The sequence below is a fragment of the Hypanus sabinus genome, chromosome 22 (genome assembly GCF_030144855.1).
Source record: "Hypanus sabinus isolate sHypSab1 chromosome 22, sHypSab1.hap1, whole genome shotgun sequence".
In the NCBI taxonomy this organism is placed as follows: Eukaryota; Metazoa; Chordata; class Chondrichthyes; order Myliobatiformes; family Dasyatidae; genus Hypanus; species Hypanus sabinus.
The window spans coordinates 55,192,180-55,211,648 of record NC_082727.1 but is presented as its reverse complement, the minus strand read 5'-3'; the positions used below and the strand labels follow the sequence as shown (position 1 = coordinate 55,211,648).

The following is a 19,469-nucleotide window of genomic DNA, read 5'->3' as shown; positions in this document are numbered from 1 at the left end:
ATTGACCCACCTGTTTTTAACGCAAAATAAATTTTCAGTGCCCTTTGAGAGCATAACAAAATCGAGAAATTGAGTTGATGAATTGTTAACCTGCAAAATACGAAGGGTGATTGATAAGTTCGTTGGCCTAAGGTAGAAGGAGTCAATTTTAGAAAACCTAGCACATTTATTTTTCCTACATTTGCACATTTAGTCCAGCAGTCGTGGAGCATACGGATCCCTTCGTTGTAGAAGTCGACGTCTTGGTCTGCAGCAGGGGTGATTGATAAGTTTGTGGCCTAAGTTAGACGGAAATGTTATTATGCACATGCATGTCCGTTTTCACTCAGACTTGAACTGCACATGCATGTAACGAGATCTGTATAACGGATCTCCTTCTACCTTAGGCCACGAACTTATCAATCACCCTTGCTGTGGACCACTTCTACAAAGAAGGGATCCGTATGCTCCACGACTCCTGGACTTAGTGTGTGCATGTAGGAGAGAACTATGTTGAAAAATAAATGTGCTGGATTTTCTAAAATTGACTCCTTCTACCTTAGGCCATGAACTTATTAATCACCCTTTGTACAGAGATGACATTGTTAACTGCCTTGAAAATCTTTCTAATTACTCTTGTTTTCTAATCAAAGTCATTCATTAGTAAAATGTGTGTAAGAATCACTAGGATTTTTAAGAGTACAGAACTAGTCAGACCCAAAAGTAATTGACATTCAAACAATGGGTTTGATATTTTCAATTCTGGGTGACAGATTTTAGAATATGGTTTGTAACAAACATTTCAAGTTGCTTTTGGAAATCCCTGCCAGTGTTGGCTGTACCATCGTTCAGCGTGGTAAATTTGAGGATGGGAAGGTGGGTGGGGGAGTGCTATTTCCTGGGAGAGCAGTGGTCCAGGTTATATTTGGAAGTCCTAGAGAACCATTCTATTTTCTCTACAAACTCCAGTTCCAAATTTATCTGTATTGGGTGTTTTCAGCTCCATTGCTAACAAAGGATAAAGGATAATTTGACCAGGTCCAGTGTTAATGGTGTGCTGTCATTTACATCATCTCACACTACTGCATTAAAGAGCTGAACATTATGGATGTCTGGTACTTGGTGCCATTTGCTGTGGACACAACTGCAGCTTCAGTCTTACCAAAATGGTGAAGTTAGCCATCCCATTTTGAGGCTGTTTATCCCTTTATAATACCAGGACAATCAAATTAAAATTGATACCAATAAGTGAAATGGATTTCATTTCAATTGGTTACTAATATGGTGGTTGCATTGAAGCCCAAGTCACTGTGATCACTTATCAGTAATGATATTGTATCGGGCATTGAAGTAGTTACTAAAACAAAGTAATACTGCGGAGAGATTGAGTACGGGGATTGACATTGTGCGACGCGCTTCCAAATAACTGAGTTCCAAGTCGACAAAAGCAGTTCAGCCCCTTATCACGAAACTGGCAAAGACGAACGATCTTATACCGATTTAAAAAAAACTAATTAAACCTAATTAGTGATATAGTGAATTAAGAGTGATTAGCATTCAAATTAGTGTAATTAAGCAGTCTACAAAAAAAATCTACCCCCGCCACCCCCCACCCCGGCTCGCTCCTTCTCACCTAAACTAAACTAAGACAAAGTGTGAATACTTAACTATATTCATTTGCTTCTACCGCTCCCCAACCTGCATGACAAATTACCAAAATCCATAATAAATGTGCAACACAAAATATAATACAGACAGAAAATAGATACATGGCTCCTCCAGGCATTGTTGCTTAAGCAGGTTCTTTTCCAGAAGTAATTCACTCTAAAACCTGTCAACATTACTGTTTCAGACTTCAGAGAGGAGGTCAGGAATATAATAGAGGATGTTATCATTAAAAAGGAAAAAAGTATTGAATGTCTCAGTAGGCACACTTCTGAGTAATTCCGCAGGATGTGTCACACGCTAAAATGACAGGCAGGGGAAAATATTGTAGAGATCCTGACAGATTTTTAAGTCTTTGCTGGTCATGGGTGAGCTGCCAGATGATTGGATGACAGTAAATATGGTACTTTAATTATTCAACAAGAGCAGTGGTAATAAGGCAGGTAATTCCAGCCAAGCATCAACTGTTAGTGTTAGTGTTGCCATTGAGTAATGGTAGGGTTAATGTTAATTGGAAAAGATTCTGAGGGACAGGATAAATTTACATTTGGAAAGACAGGAAAGATTAATCAGGGATAGTCAGTGTAGGTTCGTCTCACTAATCTGATTATGTTTGTGAAATATATTGATGAGGGCGGCGCAGTTGATGGAATTTACATGGATATCAAGAAGATCTTTAATAAGGTCCCTGGAATTCTGGTCCTAAAAGACAGAGTCCATGGGATCCCATTTGGCAAATTGGAACCCCAGTTGCAGATACAAGAGACTGCGGATGCCGGAATCCAGAGCAATGTAAAAAGCTGAAAACTCATCAGGTCAGGCAGCATCTACGGAGGAAAATGGACAGTTGACAATTTTAATGTGTGGATGGACAGTTCATTTGGTATTGGGAAGCAGAGGGCAATGGTGTAGGGTCTATTTTGTGATTAGAAGCCAATGATGAGTGGTGTGTCTCAGGGATTGATGCAGAGACCCTTGCAGTTTGCTAAATATGGATCTGAGCATAGGACAGAAGTACCCACCCGTTTTTATGCCATGGACCCCTACCGTTAACTGAGGAGTCTGTGGATCACGGGCTGGGAACCCCTGGTGTAGGCTTACAAATGAAGAAAAGTTAGTAATGTTAATGATGGGAGGATAGCCTCAAGTTACAGAATGTGTTGGATCAGCTGGTAAATGGGGTCAAGCAATGTGAGGTGATACATATTGGGAGTCTTAACGAAAATAGGGCATAAACCAAAAATGTCCATAAGTTCATAAAGTAGGTTGATAAGGTGATGAAGAAGGCATACAGGATGCTTGTGCTCAATAGCTAGAGCATAGAATATAAGAGCATGGAGGCATATGCATCTTCATAAAACCTTGCCAAAGCTGCAGTTCTGGTGGCCAGGCTGTAGGATGGGCAGTAGAGGTTACCCTGCAGTGAAATGGTTTTCCAGGATATCGCCTGGAAAGCAATGTTTCAATTCTGAGGGGAGACTGGACAGGTGGAGTTTGTTCTCCCTGGGGAGAGGAGGCGAAAAGGGAACCTGATAGAGGCCTACAGAATTATGAATGCCATTGAAAAAATGGATAGTGAGAAACATTTCTCCCGAATGGAGATGTCCAAAACCAGGTTTAAGTTTAAACTAGGAGTAATAGGTTTAGAGGAGATCTGAGTAAATAGAGAAAAAGGTTATTGCCATCAGGAGTACACTGCCTGGGAAGGTGGTGGAGGGAAAGGCTTTCACAACATCATCATCATCATCATTATGTGCCCTGTCATATGACATGGGTTGTCAAGGTGATCATGATTGTTCTTGGCAAATTTTTCTCCAGAAGTGGTTTGCCATTTGCCTTCTTCTGGATAGTGCCTTTACAAGATAATTGACCCCCAGCCATTATCAATACTCTTCAGAGATTGTCTGCCTGGCATCAATGGCGTCATAACAAGGACTTGTGATATGCACCAGTCCCTCATACGACCATCCACTACCTGCTCCCATGGCTTCACATGGCCCTGATTTGGGGGGGGAAGGGGTGTGACTAAGCAGATGCTACACCTTGCCCAAGGGTGATTAGTGGTGCAACCCCCTGGGTCGCCTCAGGCTCGCTCAGCTCGTTCTTGTCTAGGGGGAGCAGCCTTCGGCCCCGCCAAACTGAGTAATCAGCTGGTGTGGATGCTGTGTGAGGTCCCCGCCTCATCCAAAAACAGACAGTACACCATATGCGATTAAATGAGTACAATTTATAAAGGTTACTATAACTAAGTGATTAATAACGATACAGTATATATGAAGAGAAAATTAAAGAAAAGGCGCCAAACTTATCAAAGTCCAAACCACTTCGTGCACAGCCGTTGGAGCTCAATTTCTGAAGTCTTCTGGCCACCATTCGATCCCCTCCGAACTCCTCGACTCGCAGCTCAGGACCCTCCGAACTCCTCGACTCTCCAAACAGTTCAGGACCCTCCGAGTGGTCAATCAAGCACATCTAGCTTCATCCCCCCCCCACTCCTCGGAGAATCTCCCGGCCTCGGACCCCCCTTTGGGGTCCGATCCTCGCCCAGCTTAGAGCATTGCGTCCTCTCTCTCGACCCCCTCTCGCCGATCTGCCCAAAAGCCCGTCAACAAAAGCTTACAGACTCAGAAGAAAGAACATTAATCCCCATTTGGTTTACAAAGGAATACCATTCTCGTTATCAGTAAATTAGCATTCCTGCTAGTTAACAAAAAAGAAGAAACCCTCTTTACACTCTCCCTCCACCAAATAAAAGTCATGTCCTCATGACTACTAAATAACTCGCCACCTTTCCTGCCAACACACCGTAACCCAAGCACAAACAGGGACATCTCCTCCCCACACAGTAAACCTCACGCCCTGTTTTTCAGGCGCTACTTAGGCCAACTATCTGGGAGTTCCCTAACCCTTCTGAGACCTCCGTACCCCCTCACCTAAACCCTTCAGGCTCGGACACAACTGGGGATACCTTGGGCCCACTACCAACTCCTCTCTCAACCTCTCACTCATGCCCCACACTGCACACAGCTAACCCTCCCTGCTACACCTGACTCAATGGGAGAAGGGCCAAAGGTCTCTTCCTCAATCGAGGGAAAGTCAGCAAAAGGCAGCATGTATCACACATCCAGCACATCATCCATCAAATCTGTATTCTTCCTCATTCCTGTGATCGGTAGCTGCTGTTTGATCTTCTCCAAACGGAAACACGTGGCCTGCACTGCTCCCGCAGTCTCTTCAGCCTCCTGTTCAGTATTCACTGCACTTCTCTCCAGCTTTTTCTTCCTCATGACTTCTTCCAGATCAACTTTCAGGTTTTGCACTTCATTTGAACTGTCGATGATCATCTTCAGGTTCCCTTCAAGCTTCCGCTTCTCTCTTCTGAGATTCGTCTGTAATTTCTTCACCTCTGCAAACTCCCCTCTCCGGGTTCTCAGTTTGCTATTACCCTCAGTCAGACAACGTTCTTCATTCTCTCCAACTTGTAAGTCTTCCGAATGGTTCCAGATCACTTTCTCCAGTCTCTCCGTCTTCATTTCAAACTTGATTCCGTAGAGACAGTCACTCACGAGCTGCGACCTTCGCCAGCCCTGGCACGTGTCCCGAAAACACTTTAACTCGGTAGTTCTCAGCTGCTCCTGCAACGACCTCACTTCATATTCTCCTGAGGCAAATCCAAACACCAAGAGATCATCCACATACACCAAAACTCCAAACGCCTCCACATCCCCTATGGTCTTCCACCTGCCCCGCAGGAAGGTTGCAAGGGCTCCAGATATGTCCTGTGGCATCTTTTCGGACCCGAAGACTCCTAGGGAATTTATAACGGCCGTCTTCTCCTTGTTGGCCCCACTCATCGGGATCTGGCAACATCCACTCCTCAGATCCAGCACCTTAAACCACTTCACACCACTCAGACAGGCCCTCAGGGCCATATTCTGGTCACTGACAGTGCGCCTCTTCAACGCAATATAATCCACACACACGCTGCCCACGTCTTCCACGGCTTCAGGGGCCAGTCGCCGCAACCTCTCTCTCTCCGAGGTGTCTTCAGCAGTCAACTCCCCTCCCTCGTGGTATTTCGCAGCGTCCACTAAGAGGGTCTCACCCTCAGATACTTCCCCCAGGCCGTACCACCACTGGCTCTTGTTTGAATTCGGTATCGGCCCAATGCTGCTACACACGTCCGCACAAGCAGCTCAAAACCCTGGGTGCATCGACAATGCCTCCAAACAGCGCTCACCCACCCCCTCCGGGCAGGCCCCCAAGCGCACCAACAGGATATTGGTTCTCTCTAGAACAGAAACGCTGCCCGTCTCAACAGGGTCCGGACACATCAGCATTAACGATTCCTGAACCTCAGTCTCCTCCACATTTGCCTCTAAGAACTCCATTTTCACTGACCAACAACCGTCGTCTGGATAATCACCGGCACTGGTACCCCGAATCTCCAGTGTCCTCAATGTCGCCAAGGGTAAATGCTTCCAATAACGGTTATGAAACAAACTGTACAGCAACTTAACCGGCGCCCCGGTGCCGAGGATGGCTTTAACTTGACTTCCATCCATCCGTAACAACACCTGTGCGCATGGCCCCTCTAAGCCTTCAGGAATAGAGTCTGCTCCTTTCGGGAGTTCCTTGGTACATTGCTGGGAACGTGCTCCCCCAGAGACCCCAAGCCGTTCCCCCACTGGGCCTCCTCTAAGTTTCCCGACATCTCTCGAATCAACGGAACAACTGATCCCCTTGACAGATCCCCTTGGCACCACAAGCAATTTATCTGCCCCCCTAGGCAAAAAGGGATACCCTAAAAACTTCCCACCAATCTCCTACCACAGATATAATAAGCCCCCCAGCGGCGGCATTTGACTTCCAGTCGAACCACACGCATTTTCCCACACTTTCCCAGAACTGGCAGCGGTCACTTCGAGGTAATTGCGCCTGACAGTTCTAACAAAGTCACCAGCCCGCCTACACAAACTTTCAACCCGTCCCTGTCGCTTTTCCTCAGCTAAGCACTGCCACTCACCCAACAAATGAGGGGTCCGCTCCGCCCACGCCTCCGCCCCTTTAGGGCTGGACATTATTGCAATAACCGGGCGGAACTCACCACAGCTGAAACATCCCAACCTGTCACTCCTCACTCTCCAAACAGTACGGACAACCCATGGTCCCACCACCATTTCGTCAGCCAACAGCAACCACCCCACCCAACACACACGCAGCGATAACCAGCAATCGCACACCCACAAAGGTACACCAGCTCTTCGCCGCAGACACAATTTAAAGAGGGTGATCACACAGCTTCCACAGAAATCAACCCCGGACGAGCACCCCACAATGCAACCCCCTGGGTCGCCTCAGGCTCGCTCAGCTCGTTCTTGTCTAGGGGGAGCAGCCTTCGGCCCCGCCAAACTAGGTAATCAGCTGGTGTGGATGCTGTGTGAGGTCCCCGCCTCACCCAAAAACAGACAGTACACCATATGCGATTAAATGAGTACAATTTATAAAGGTTACTATAACTAAGTGATTAATAACGATACAGTATATATGAAGAGAAAATTAAAGAAAAGGCGCCAAACTTATCAAAGTCCAAACCACTTCGTGCACAGCCGTTGGAGCTCAATTTCTGAAGTCTTCTGGCCACCATTCGATCCCCTCCGAACTCCTCGACTCGCAGCTCAGGACCCTCCGAACTCCTCGACTCTCCAAACAGCTCAGGACCCTCCGAGTGGTCAACCAAGCACATCTAGCTTCATCCCCCCCCCCCCCCCACTCCTCGGAGAATCTCCCGGCCTCGGACCCCGATCCTCGCCCAGCTTAGAGCATTGCGTCCTCTCTCTCGACCCCCTCTCGCCGATCTGCCCAAAAGCCCGTCAACAAAAGCTTACAGACTCAGAAGAAAGAACATTAATCCCCATTTGGTTTACAAAGGAATACCATTCTCGTTATCAGTAAATTAGCATTCCTGCTAGTTAACAAAAAAGAAGAAACCCTCTTTACAGTGGCTATTGGAAGGAAGAGGCACCTTACACCTCCTTTGGTAGAGATGTATCTTCACTCCACCATTTGGATGAGCATTAGATTTGCCAAGACATAGAGGGCTATGGACCAAGTGCTGGTAAATACGTTAGTATTGATGGGTACTTGATTGGTTACATGGACATGTTGTGCCTGCTTCTGTACTGCTTGATGCAATGACTTTATGACAATGCATTTGCTGCGTGTTTTATTTTGCAGTGAAGGCATACCGTCCTGTTTAAATTTTGTACTAGTTTGCATTTTTTAATGATCGGTATAAATATTTGGTTCCATGAGGTGTGTTATGTTTTGTAACTTCAAAATGTTAAATTAATTCAAAGAAAACACAAGAGTCCAAAAATACAGGGGTAGTTCGAGTTTACTTTAAGTTGGGCACGCAAGTATCAGGTGGTAGCATGATGATGTACGTAATTAATGTATTTTTACATATAACCCATAATGAATTATTTAAATGAACAGGAACGCTTAACCAAGCAATATGTATACAAGATTACTCAAATATTATTGAAATATTAAATACACAACAAAGTGGAAGCAGTAACAGCTATCGTAAAAGTTCTCCAGAGTATTTGGTATTCAGTGCTTTAAGCCAACCTGAATACATGCTTGTCTTTTGGATCCTTTCAATAGCTATCCAGAATGCAATAATAAATGTCCTCAAGCCTTTATTTAAGTGCTTAAGAATACTCAAATGCTGTATTTACCTGAACTGACCATAAACAACAATTGGACTCAAAATCGCGCTGGCTGTTATTGGTTCATGTATCTATGAGACAGAATATCCTCATGAGAGAGCAATTAATTCAAGTAATAACCATGCTATTCATCTGGTATTTTTGCAGAGAGAATAAATGTGTGTTGTGACAGAGAAAAACATTACTTCATGCTGGTTGTTTTGTTGTCACTAAGCAAATTTGATGCCAGCAGGAGTTTACATATAGATCACGATGTGCAAATCTCTGTTGCTCCTTAAAAACTGAATCTAGTTAGGATTTCCACAGGCATTTTTAATTTTAATGTTCATATTTTATTTCTGAATACAATGATGGGAAAGCCATCTAATTCTAAAAACCCAGACTGTTTTATTTGAAAAACATGCATATGAATGAAGAGTTTCAGCTCGAAACGTTGTCACTACCTCCTCCCATAGATGCTGTCTGGCCTGCTGAGTTCAGCCAGCATTTTGTGTTTTTACATATGAATGAATGAATTATTTAAACAAATGCTGGATTTTCTGTGTAGTTCTGATAGTTGAGAAATCAAAGCAGTGAAAGGGGATTTAAAGATCCATTGAAGAAACTTGGGTTATGTTCCCAGGAATAACCCTGTTGAAGTTTTTGAGATAATAAGAGGAATAGAAAGAAGAGGTAGGGAGAACTTTCACTGGTGGTGGACTCCAGGATGAGAAATATAGTTTAAGAGAGCCCATTTGTTCAGCAGAGAAGCTAAGATTTTTAAAGTCTAAAGGCTGTAGAAAAATGAAATGCCTCTCTGCAAAACAAAATTGATGCCAGGTGTAACTGTCTGAGATTCATAGATCTGTGTTTGGCAAATTGATGAACATTTGGATTAAAGGGGGTTACTTGGAGTTAGATCATAGGTAAGCCAATGTGTCACTGAGAGAACTTGTTCATTTTTACTTTGCTTTGAACTGATGTCACACACTTAATGAACAGCAGTTCTTTGCGCATTATTAGTGAGATCTTGAAAAACCTCGGTCTAGTCCAGTATTTATTTTAATCTTTGCAACACTTCTGATGGTGATTCATCAGTTTTGGTAAATCCTGAGACTGTAAAGATGTTTTGTATATAAAATGCTAAAATTAACTAAAGCTAAATATCTTAGTCAGAGCCATATTTAATGCCTATATTTTAAGAGTTATGTATTTGTCATTTAGTACATCAATAAATGCATAATATCAGTTAAAGTAATACAGACTCTGATTGCTGACATCCTGAACTCGGAAAGCCTTTTGTGTAGTCCAAGATTAGTTTTCTGGTGGTCTACGTTCTTTAGAGCAGGAGTTCCCAATTTTTTTAATGACATGGATCCCTACCATGGATCTGTGGATCTCAGGTTGGCAACCCCTGCTTTAGAGAAACTCAGTCGCATACAATCAATAAGCGATAAAAGTTTATTGGAAAGGCAGTCAAATAGTTTATAATGTTCTCTACACTGTATTTTGTGTTAACCCAGATTCATCCTAATCCAATTTGTGAGTGCTTACGGAGCAAGAGCATTCACAATGCAACATTATGGGGTTCCTTGTGTAATACCGGAGGAGAAACTAGCTTACTGGTTTGAGCTTGATGTTACCTACTAATGTGTTGCAAGTTCTTGTAACACCACAGAAGTAACCCTTTTATGCAGTTTTTTGGGAACATACCACAAGTTTAGTGACACTCTTTCAGTCACAGGACTGGGTGACTATTGAGTGAATGGATGTAATGGGGCTGGGAGTGGAAGGGAAAGTATTTCCAGTAGGATTGAGAGACCTGAACAGTATGGGGAAGAACTGTACCAAGGTCCTACTGACAGAAAATTGCCTAGGAAATCCTTGTAAATCCAAACACTAGTGCAGTCACTAATTACCCATGTGGGGAAGCCTACGATGCAGTCTAACACCTTTAGCTGCTCCATCACTTCCTGTGGGCGGAAGAGAAAGGTAAATCAAATCTCTTCTTCTTTTGTGTGGAGTTTGGCTGATCTTCCTGAGGTAGGAGCGAGCAGATTACAATGTGTGGCAGAGATCTGCAGCAGCAAATGTGGTAGCGCTGTAGTCCACTGGTTAGAACTGCTCTCTTACAGCTCTGACTACCTGGGTCCCATCTTGGTCTGTATAGAGTTTGCACATTCAACCTATGGCAACCAGGATTTCCACCAATTGCCCATTTCCTGCCCAACGCCAATGTCATGGTAGTTGAATTGAACTGAATTGACTTTATTTCTTACGTCCTTCACATACATGAGGCGTAAAAATCTTTGTTGCATCTCCATCTAAATGTGCCATGTGCAATTATAGTAATTTATAATCATTTATAATAAATAGCACATTCAATGAATACAGAGTACACTCAAATCAGCATGAGTTCATCAGTCTGATGGCCTGGTGGAAGAAGCTGTCCTGGAGCCTGTTGGTCCTGGCTTTTATGCGGTGTTACTGCTTCCCGGGTGGTAGCAACTGGAATAGATTGTGGTTGGGATGGCTTGGGTCCTCAATGATCCTACGTGCCCTTTTTACACACTTGCCTTTGTAAAGGTCCTGAATCATGGGAAGTTGACAACTACAGATGCACTGGGCTGTCTGCACCACTCTCTGCAGAGTCCTGCGATTAAGGGAAGTACAACTCCCTTACCAGACAGTGATGCAGTAAGTCAGGTTGCTTTCAGTTGTGCCCCTGTAGAAAGTTCTTAGGATTTAAGGGCCCATATCAAACTCCCTCAACAGTCTAAGGTGAAAGAGATGCTGTTGTGCTTTTTTCACCATAGAGCTGGTGTGTACAGACCACGTGAGATCCTCGGTGATGTGGATGCTGAGGAACTTGAAGCTGTTTACCCCCTCAAACCCAGATCCATTGATGTCAGTAGGGGTTAGCCCATCTCCATTCCTGCTGTAATCCACAGCCAGCTCCTTTGTTTTTGCAACTTTTAGGGAGAGGTTGTTTTCTTGACACTGTGTCAGAGAGATGACTTCTTCCCTGTAGGCCACATCATTATTGTTTGAGATAAGGCCATTCAATGTAGTGTCGGCAAATTTAGTAGGCTTGTTGGTTACTGTAAGTTGCCCTGAATGCAGGTATGTGGCAAGCAATTGTGGAAGCATCAGGAGGAATCGATGGGGTGGTGAGAGGAAAGACAGGTTGGTGTAGGTGCATGTGTAAGGCTGGAGAACTAAGAACAGCAAACAAACATTTAGCAGATACATTGAATACATGAAAGAGCAAATATGAGGAAATTTGCAGATGCTGGAAATTCAAACAACATGCACAAAATGCTGGTGGAACACAGCAGGCCAGGCAACATCTATAAGGAGAAGCACTGTCGACGTTTCAGGCCGAGACCCTTCGTCAGGACTAACTGAAAGGAAAGATACTAAGAGATTTGAAAGTAGTGGGGGGAGGGGGAAATGCGAAATGATAGGAGAAGACCGGAGGGGGTGGGATGAAGCTAAGAGCTGGAAAGGTGATTGGCGAAAGTGATACAGAGCTGGAGAAGGGAGAGGCTCATGGGATGGGAGGCCTTGGGAGAAAGAAAGTGGGGGGGAAGCACCGGAGGGAGATGGAGAACAGTCAGAGTGATGGGCAGAGAGAGAGAACCCCCCCCCCAAAAAAAAACAACTAAATATGTCAGGGATGGGGTAAGAAGGGGAGATTCTGCTTTCTTGACAGTAGAGGAGGCCATGGATAGACATATCAGAATGGGAATGGGACGTGGAATTAAAATGTGTGGCCACTGGGAGATCCTGCTCCCAGTGGAAACAGGATCTCCCAGTGGCCACACATTTTAATTCCTCATCCCATTCCCATTCTGATATGTCTATCCATGGCCTCCTCTATTGTCAAGATGAAGCCACACTCAAGTTGGAGGAACAACACCTTATATACTGGCCTGGTAGCCTCCAACCTGATGGCACGAACATTGACTTCTCTAACTTCCGTTAATGCCCCTCCTCCCCTTCTTACCCCATCCCTGACATATTTAGTTGTTTGTTTTTTTTCTCTCTCTCTGCCCATCACTCTGCCTGTTCTCCATCTCCCTCTGGTGCTCCCCCCTCCCCCTTTCTTTCTCCTGAGGCCTCCTATCCCATGATCCTTTCCCTTCTCCAGCTCTGTTATCACTTTCGCCAATCACCTTTCCAGCTCTTAGCTTCATCCCACCCCCTCCGGTCTTCTCCTATCATTTCACATTTCCCCCTCCCCCCACTACTTTCAAATCTCTTACTATCTTTCCTTTCAGTTAGTCCTGACGAAGGTTCCCGGCCCGAAACGTCGACAGTGCTTCTCCTTATAGATGCTGCCTGGCCTGCTGTGTTCCACCAGCATTTTGTGTGAATACATGAAAGATATAGCTAACATAGCTTTGATATCAGATCGTTAATTTCTATTGACATGGTAGAACTTATATAAAAAGTGATAAAGTATTGGAAAAACTTGGGGCTAAAGGCAGACCATGATCCACTGATTCCGCAAAGGGGCTGGAATTTAATAATAGGGAGGTTTGTGCAGAGAGTTGGTGGGGATCAACTGAAACAATGTGTATAGTTTTAGTTCACTTACCTAAAAAAAATATAAAGGAGATTCACCTTTTGGGGGTGAGAAGGTTGTCCTACTAAGCAACAGCAAACAGTTTGCACCGATATTACATGGAATTTAGAAAGATGATGGGTGACTTTATTTAAACATACGATCCTGAGAGGTCTTTGCAGGATTGATGTTGGGCTGCTTTTATTAGTAGGAGAGTCTAAAACCAAGGTAACTACAAGATAGACCTAAAACTAAGCTATGTAGAATTTCTTTTCTCCAAGGGGGCAGTGAATCCCACCCCAAGAAAAAAATCTTCTCCATACCTTCCCATGGAAAGTGGGAGAACCTGAACCAATGGTGGATGACGGATTGAAGAATAAGGGGTATGTATAAGTGGCACGGAAGAGGAGTTGAGCTTCGCAGAGATAAGCCATAATCATATTATAATGGGAGGGGCAATTTTGAAGGGCCGGATGGTCTACTCCTGCAACTATTTACTTGTGATGCCTTCAGAAATGAAAAGGCTGCAGGTATGTCTTTCAATTAATTCAGATTGCAAGGAGAATTGAATATGTGCTCAACTTAGAAAAAAAAGATGGAAACAGAGCAAACTTGAATTTAAGTAATTTTATCACCTTCTTTGCGACATCGTAAGAAACTTCACAACATGGAGTTAACTGTGATATTCAGTTACCATGATTTTGTAAGATATGGAGGCAGCTGATGTGAATATAAATAAAGGCCTCACAAACAACAATAGAATAAATTATCTGTAAACCTTTCTTTTTAGATATTGGATATGACGTAGAAATAAATGAAGTTCTTTGGTTTTTGACTGGAGTCATGGGTTCATTTAAGTAGGCGCTATTGCCCACACACAGTAGTTGCCACAAACGGCTAGTACAAATTGTGTGCTCAAGTTTGAGAATACCAGATCAATTAAATTCTGAAAATGATATATTGGTTAACATTTTGGAATTGAGCTCCTCTTTGGAACTCAGCATTTTTGGATGCTACCCAGTTGAAGAGGCATGCTTTTGAAACATTAATCTATCTTTGTGTTTCATTGACACATTAGCACATTTTCATCTGTACTTCTACCAGGTGCAATATTTCTTGAGGTATAAAGCGTCCAATGTGTCCATGCGATTTCTCTGCCATACTGTCAGTGCTGCAGTCCACTTAGTTGTGCAAGATTTGAACCCTGCTGAGATCGGCAGATTAGGGCACCAAGGAGTCATTTTCTCCAGATGCCTGTGTACATTAAATTTCTCAGAAAAAGCAAAGCGAAGAGGAACTTTACCAGTATTTGCAAATTGTAAATCCTGTCTGCAAGCCTGCAGAACATTCACATGAAGAATACAGTTAGGCTGTACAGTTTAGGTGCATTTAGGGTGCTATTACAACAAATGCATCAAATGCTACAATACTTGATGTTGAAACTAACTATGAAACCTGGAAAGCTAAAAACACTCACTGTTTCTATAACACAATAATTTTATAAAACTATTGGTACAATGATTTGTTTAAAAGAGATTAAGTTGTATTTCTTGCAATAGAATTTGGACTATACCATTTATCACAAATTCAAGGCGATAGCTCTGGAGAACCTCCTGTGGTTCAACACAAAAAAACATAGATCTCCTCTTGGTGCCGTTCTTCACCAGTTGTATGCATGTAGTACAAGTTGAAGATAGAACTTCACTGAGATAAAAACACCAAATTTGCTGAAACGGCCATATTTTGTGTTGAAAGAGAAACTGGGATGCTAATACATTTGTTGATAGCAGCTACCATTACTTCCCAGGTCAGCAGCTAATGTAAAAACTGATAAGAAATCTGGCAATTCGCCTCTTTCTCTTGTTCCCATTGGAATTAAACATAGCCTCTTGTTAAATTACTTAGACTATATGATAGTCCGACAAGTTGAGAGCTTATTAAGATAAGCTTATCTTATGTGTATTGAATCTTATATGAGATCTGAATTGTCTTTTGGACAAAAAAATGTGCCCAACACAATACTAGTTAATTGCTTATCAATGGGATATTTTGAGGTAACTGCTATCTGGGGTAGGCCCTTTGAAAGCTGAAGTAATTTGCATAAATAGCTTTACTAATTGGATATTATATCAGTGATATTGCAGTTAAAAGGTTTTCCTGTTGATTTATTCTTTTTTTCCCTTCTGCAAAGGTAAGTATTGCTTACTGGTGACAGAGTACCAGGGTTCCCAATAAAATGCAATAAGTTTTTTTTGGTAAGTGTAGTTGAAGAAAAAGTTTAAATCTGTATTCAGCTATTAAAGCTGATCATGTAAGGAAGTATCTGTAATGGACAACATCTGGTGTGAAAATGTATGTTCATTCTTTTGTAATAGAGCGTGAAAGGAATCATACCATAAAAGATTTTTTAAAAATATGGTGGAAAATACTGAGGCAAATTGCTTGTCTTGCAGGGCCGCTGCAGTTTTTTTAGTGTTATATTATAATAATGCTTTTACTTACTTCCGTAATATTTAACTTTAACAATGGAAGAAAATGTTTGAATCCAGCTCAAAATTGATCAGATTCTGAATCACCTTATTGCCAGTATGTGAAACACACCAAAATCAATTCTGGCATGGTGCCAAGCATAAAACACAGGACAATACCAGAACAGACAACATGATAGCAACCAACAGTTTACAAGACAGAAGTGTAAAAGCCTTGAGCAATCAACAATTAACACAAAAGTCATTAATCAAAGTAAATCTGAACATATGAACAGACTAAATAATTATCAACAAAACAATGAGAGCAGAAAGAATGGATGACAACCAAATAAGGCAGTTCAATGTGTATTTCTAAGTAATATTAAGTTGAGGAGTGTTTTCATAGAATTTGGTGAGATGATATAAAATAGTAAATCACATTATGAATATTTCCCAATATAAAGACGGTATTTGTATTGAACTGTTGGAATGATTACTGAGTGTTTATGACATATTTTATCAGCAGATAGACACTGATGCACAGGCTCAAACAAGCAAGTGCATGTTGTAGACAATGTTGAATTTCTTCATTGACTTCCCTTCCCCAGGAATGTGTAAAAAAGAGATGGTGAGTTCACCTTTGATTGCTTATTTAGTTTTTATCTTTTAAACTGAACAATAGTTTGCACTTACTTAATGCAGGTAAAATAGAGAGAAAAAACTGTTGCAAAATGTTTAAGAAACAGCCGAAAAGGAACATGGAAAGATGTCCGAGTTCTTAACGAACAGTTGTGTGTGCTTCAAAGCGAGTATTAAAGAAATGAACAATTCAAGGATTTAGGGATTAATTCCTCTCTAATCTTCGGGTTTATAGATTACAGATAAAAAAGAAGTTTGTTGAAAAATAACGTAGATGAAGGTTTATGTACTAAGCTCATCAGTTCTTCATTTCCTGGACAGAAAGTTAGCATTCTGATAGATGATCATTTCTTGTGTCTCTGTGAATGAAGACTGACCAATCTGTCTGTCTATCTATCTATCTGCTTATTTCTTTATTGATTGATTGGATGAGCACAGAATAGGCCCTTCTGGCCTTTCAAAGCACAGTGCCCACCAACTCCCCGACTGAACCCAACCCTAATCACGGGGCAATTTACAATAACCAATTAACCTCCTGACCCTTATGCCTTTGGACTGGGAAGAATCTAGAAACCCAGGTGGTCACTTTGAGAGTGCACAAGCTCCTTACAGACAGCAGTGGGAATTGAACCTGGGTCGCTGATGATGTAAAGCGCTGTGCTAACCACTACACTACCATGCCATCCCTGAAATGCCTTGCACCAGTTTCCTTTCTACTTCAACCACATTAAAGAAATGCAAACTATTCTTCAGTTTAACAGATAAATCTATGCAAAGTTGAATTCATTATCATTTTTTCACATTCCTAAGGGAAATCAATGAATAAATCGCACATTGTATCTAACATGCATGTGCTTGTTTCAGCATGTGCATCAGCATTAATTTAGCCTTTCCCCCAGACCACATCTTCTCTCCACCAAGTACACACTATAACACAATATATTTGTTCAAACTGGAGCTTGTTTTGCTGCAGTGAATAAATACAAGTTTGGATATTGATATCGAACAGAGCATATTTTAGGAACAGTAAGTATTCACATGTTATAGGAGCAATGGAAAAGAGAGAGTAGCAATTCTCTCTGTGACCCTTATGATTCTGTACAATGTAAGGCAACAGGCAGTGCACTGGTGGAAATATTCATTTAGGAGGACATATCTTGATTTACATTTACAGTGTGGCAGATGTTTTGGTTCAGTTTACATTCAATAAGGTTGTAACGTTTGCAGAAATTTTTTCACATAATTGAAAACGAGTGTCTTTTGGTAACTTACTCTTCAATAACGCCACAAAGGAATAACTCAACAGTGGCTGCTGTAAAAGTGTAGTGACCATTATGAAAGTGGCTGCTGCTGAATTCAAATGGAAAGGCAGGTACACATCCATAAATAGGCAAATTGTAATCATCTGTAAAAAAAAACCTGATTACTGTTAAAACCAACACCATTACCTCAAATATCCAAGAGGAAAAGAATCTATCAACCTGATGTAATAAGGAATGGAGACCATTGTTAGATATCTTCTTCAGAGAGAACAGCTCATGCCTTTTCTTAGCTCAGGCTTATACATGAAGTGTTTTCTCTAACTATTTGATTTTCCTTCCCCAACAATAATCAGTATTACAGTCACCAGAGAGTCTATACAATCCAGAAGTAAATATTTGCTTTTTAAATAATACTTGCATTGATTCCCAAGGGCTCTTTAGTTTTGTATATTGAAAGTGTTTAATTATTTGAATGGTGTGTGTGTGTGTGTGTGTGTGTGTGTGTGTGTGTGTGTGTAATATATAAATTAAAGTTGAATCCTTGTAGCCTGTGTTATGTATCTGCAAAAAATAAAAGTAATTTGAAGGAAAAGACAGAGATTCCAAAATGTGAGTTAGGCTTAATTTTTACTTTAAGCAAGGTGCACCCATATCACGTAGTGATATGATGACATGCCATTCATGTGCTTTTACATATAATCTGTAATCAAGTATTTAAACAAAATCAAACAATATATTTACAATGTGACTCAAATATTACTGAAATATTAAGTACACAACAGCCTGTGCTGTTTCTCAGATCTGCAAAATAATTGCTATTTGCCTAGTTCCATATAAATGTAAACATAAAGACCTTTGATATGTTTTTTTCAATTTTATTAACATTCATTCATCTGCTGTTCTGACAGGTTTGGAATAGGTGGCTAGAAATGACAAAATTCTCTCGTCATTACCTGCCCGTGCCCAATTGTTCTCTTTCTTATATTGCATTAAAGAAGCTCAACATGAATCCCATTCATAACAGAGTGCGTTAATAGTTCCACAAGATTGTTTCACATGTGACTTAAATATGATAAGCTGTCAGACTCCTTCAATATTATTTGGCTCCCTTCTAGCTGGAGTACTGAAAATCCCTGTTAGATAATGTAAACATTTTCTTCTTCTCGGGTTTTTGTTTTGGGGAGGAATGTGTGTGCTGGGTGACTGGGTGATGAATCATCAGGAGTGCCTCTGAGCACACAGCTGTTGCTTCCTGTCTCCTTCCCATTTGTTCCAGAAAAAAACTGGCTTCAGATTTCGGCCCTATGTCCACCATGCGAGGGAAAACGAATGTAAGATGGTATGCTAAAACTTTAGATCGGTTAAAGGTTTGTCGTAGCCTCCACAAGTAAGATTGCTACTAACCTAGAAGTCATATTTCTGCTAACCCACTTTTATTGGTCTTGTTGCTTTACTCTGACTACGGAGAGAACTGGAGGGGGGGGGGGGTGGAATTTCCAGATGGAAAACCTGGAAGCAACTTGCTGAAATTGACAGTGCTTTTCTTTCAGTTATTCTCCGCAAGTTTTCCAGCTGAATGCTGGAGTGGGATTGTGGATGTCAGGTGGTAGATTTGGGGAAAGAATCAGCCAACAGTCGGGTTAATGAAAATGTGTAAGCTCTTGCTCTGGGGAAATCTGCTTATGTTATGGTGGAGGTATAACTGCTCCTTAAATGTTGTCAATGGCCAGCCCAAGAGTGGATAAACCATCTCCTGCTCCATTAAAACAATAAGGAGGTAGGTTGGGATCAGCTTTGAAAGCACAGGATCTTCATTTCACACACCAATCAGTTTTCATTTTGTATTTCAGTTCCTCTTACCAGTGGACAGCGCATCTTTAAAAAAATGAAAATAGTTCTTGGGTAAAAACTCTGGATTTATTTTTGGAAATTTGCATGTCAAATGTTCCTGTCAGCTGGAACTTCCATTTACTCATTTCTCAGATTGACTCATGTTTCAAGGTAGCCCAGCAGGATAGAAATTGCTCATGTGGAAGATAAATCCCATCTTACTCTTTTTCCTAGAAAAAGACCAACGCAGTGGAAAGAGAATAGAGATCCAGAGTGTCTTCTGGGAGTTGGTGCAATGTTCTCTACTGTCTTGTGTGTGTTATTTAAACAGATGAAGTGGTCA

The 19,469-nt window shown here is 41.8% G+C and overlaps 1 protein-coding gene across 9 annotated transcripts in view; it reads left to right on the top strand.

Moving 5' to 3' along the window:
* Positions 1–19,469, top strand: part of tacc2 (transforming, acidic coiled-coil containing protein 2) — a 204,879-nt gene that overhangs the window by 130,568 nt on the left and 54,842 nt on the right. The gene's annotated exons all lie outside the window — the stretch shown is intronic.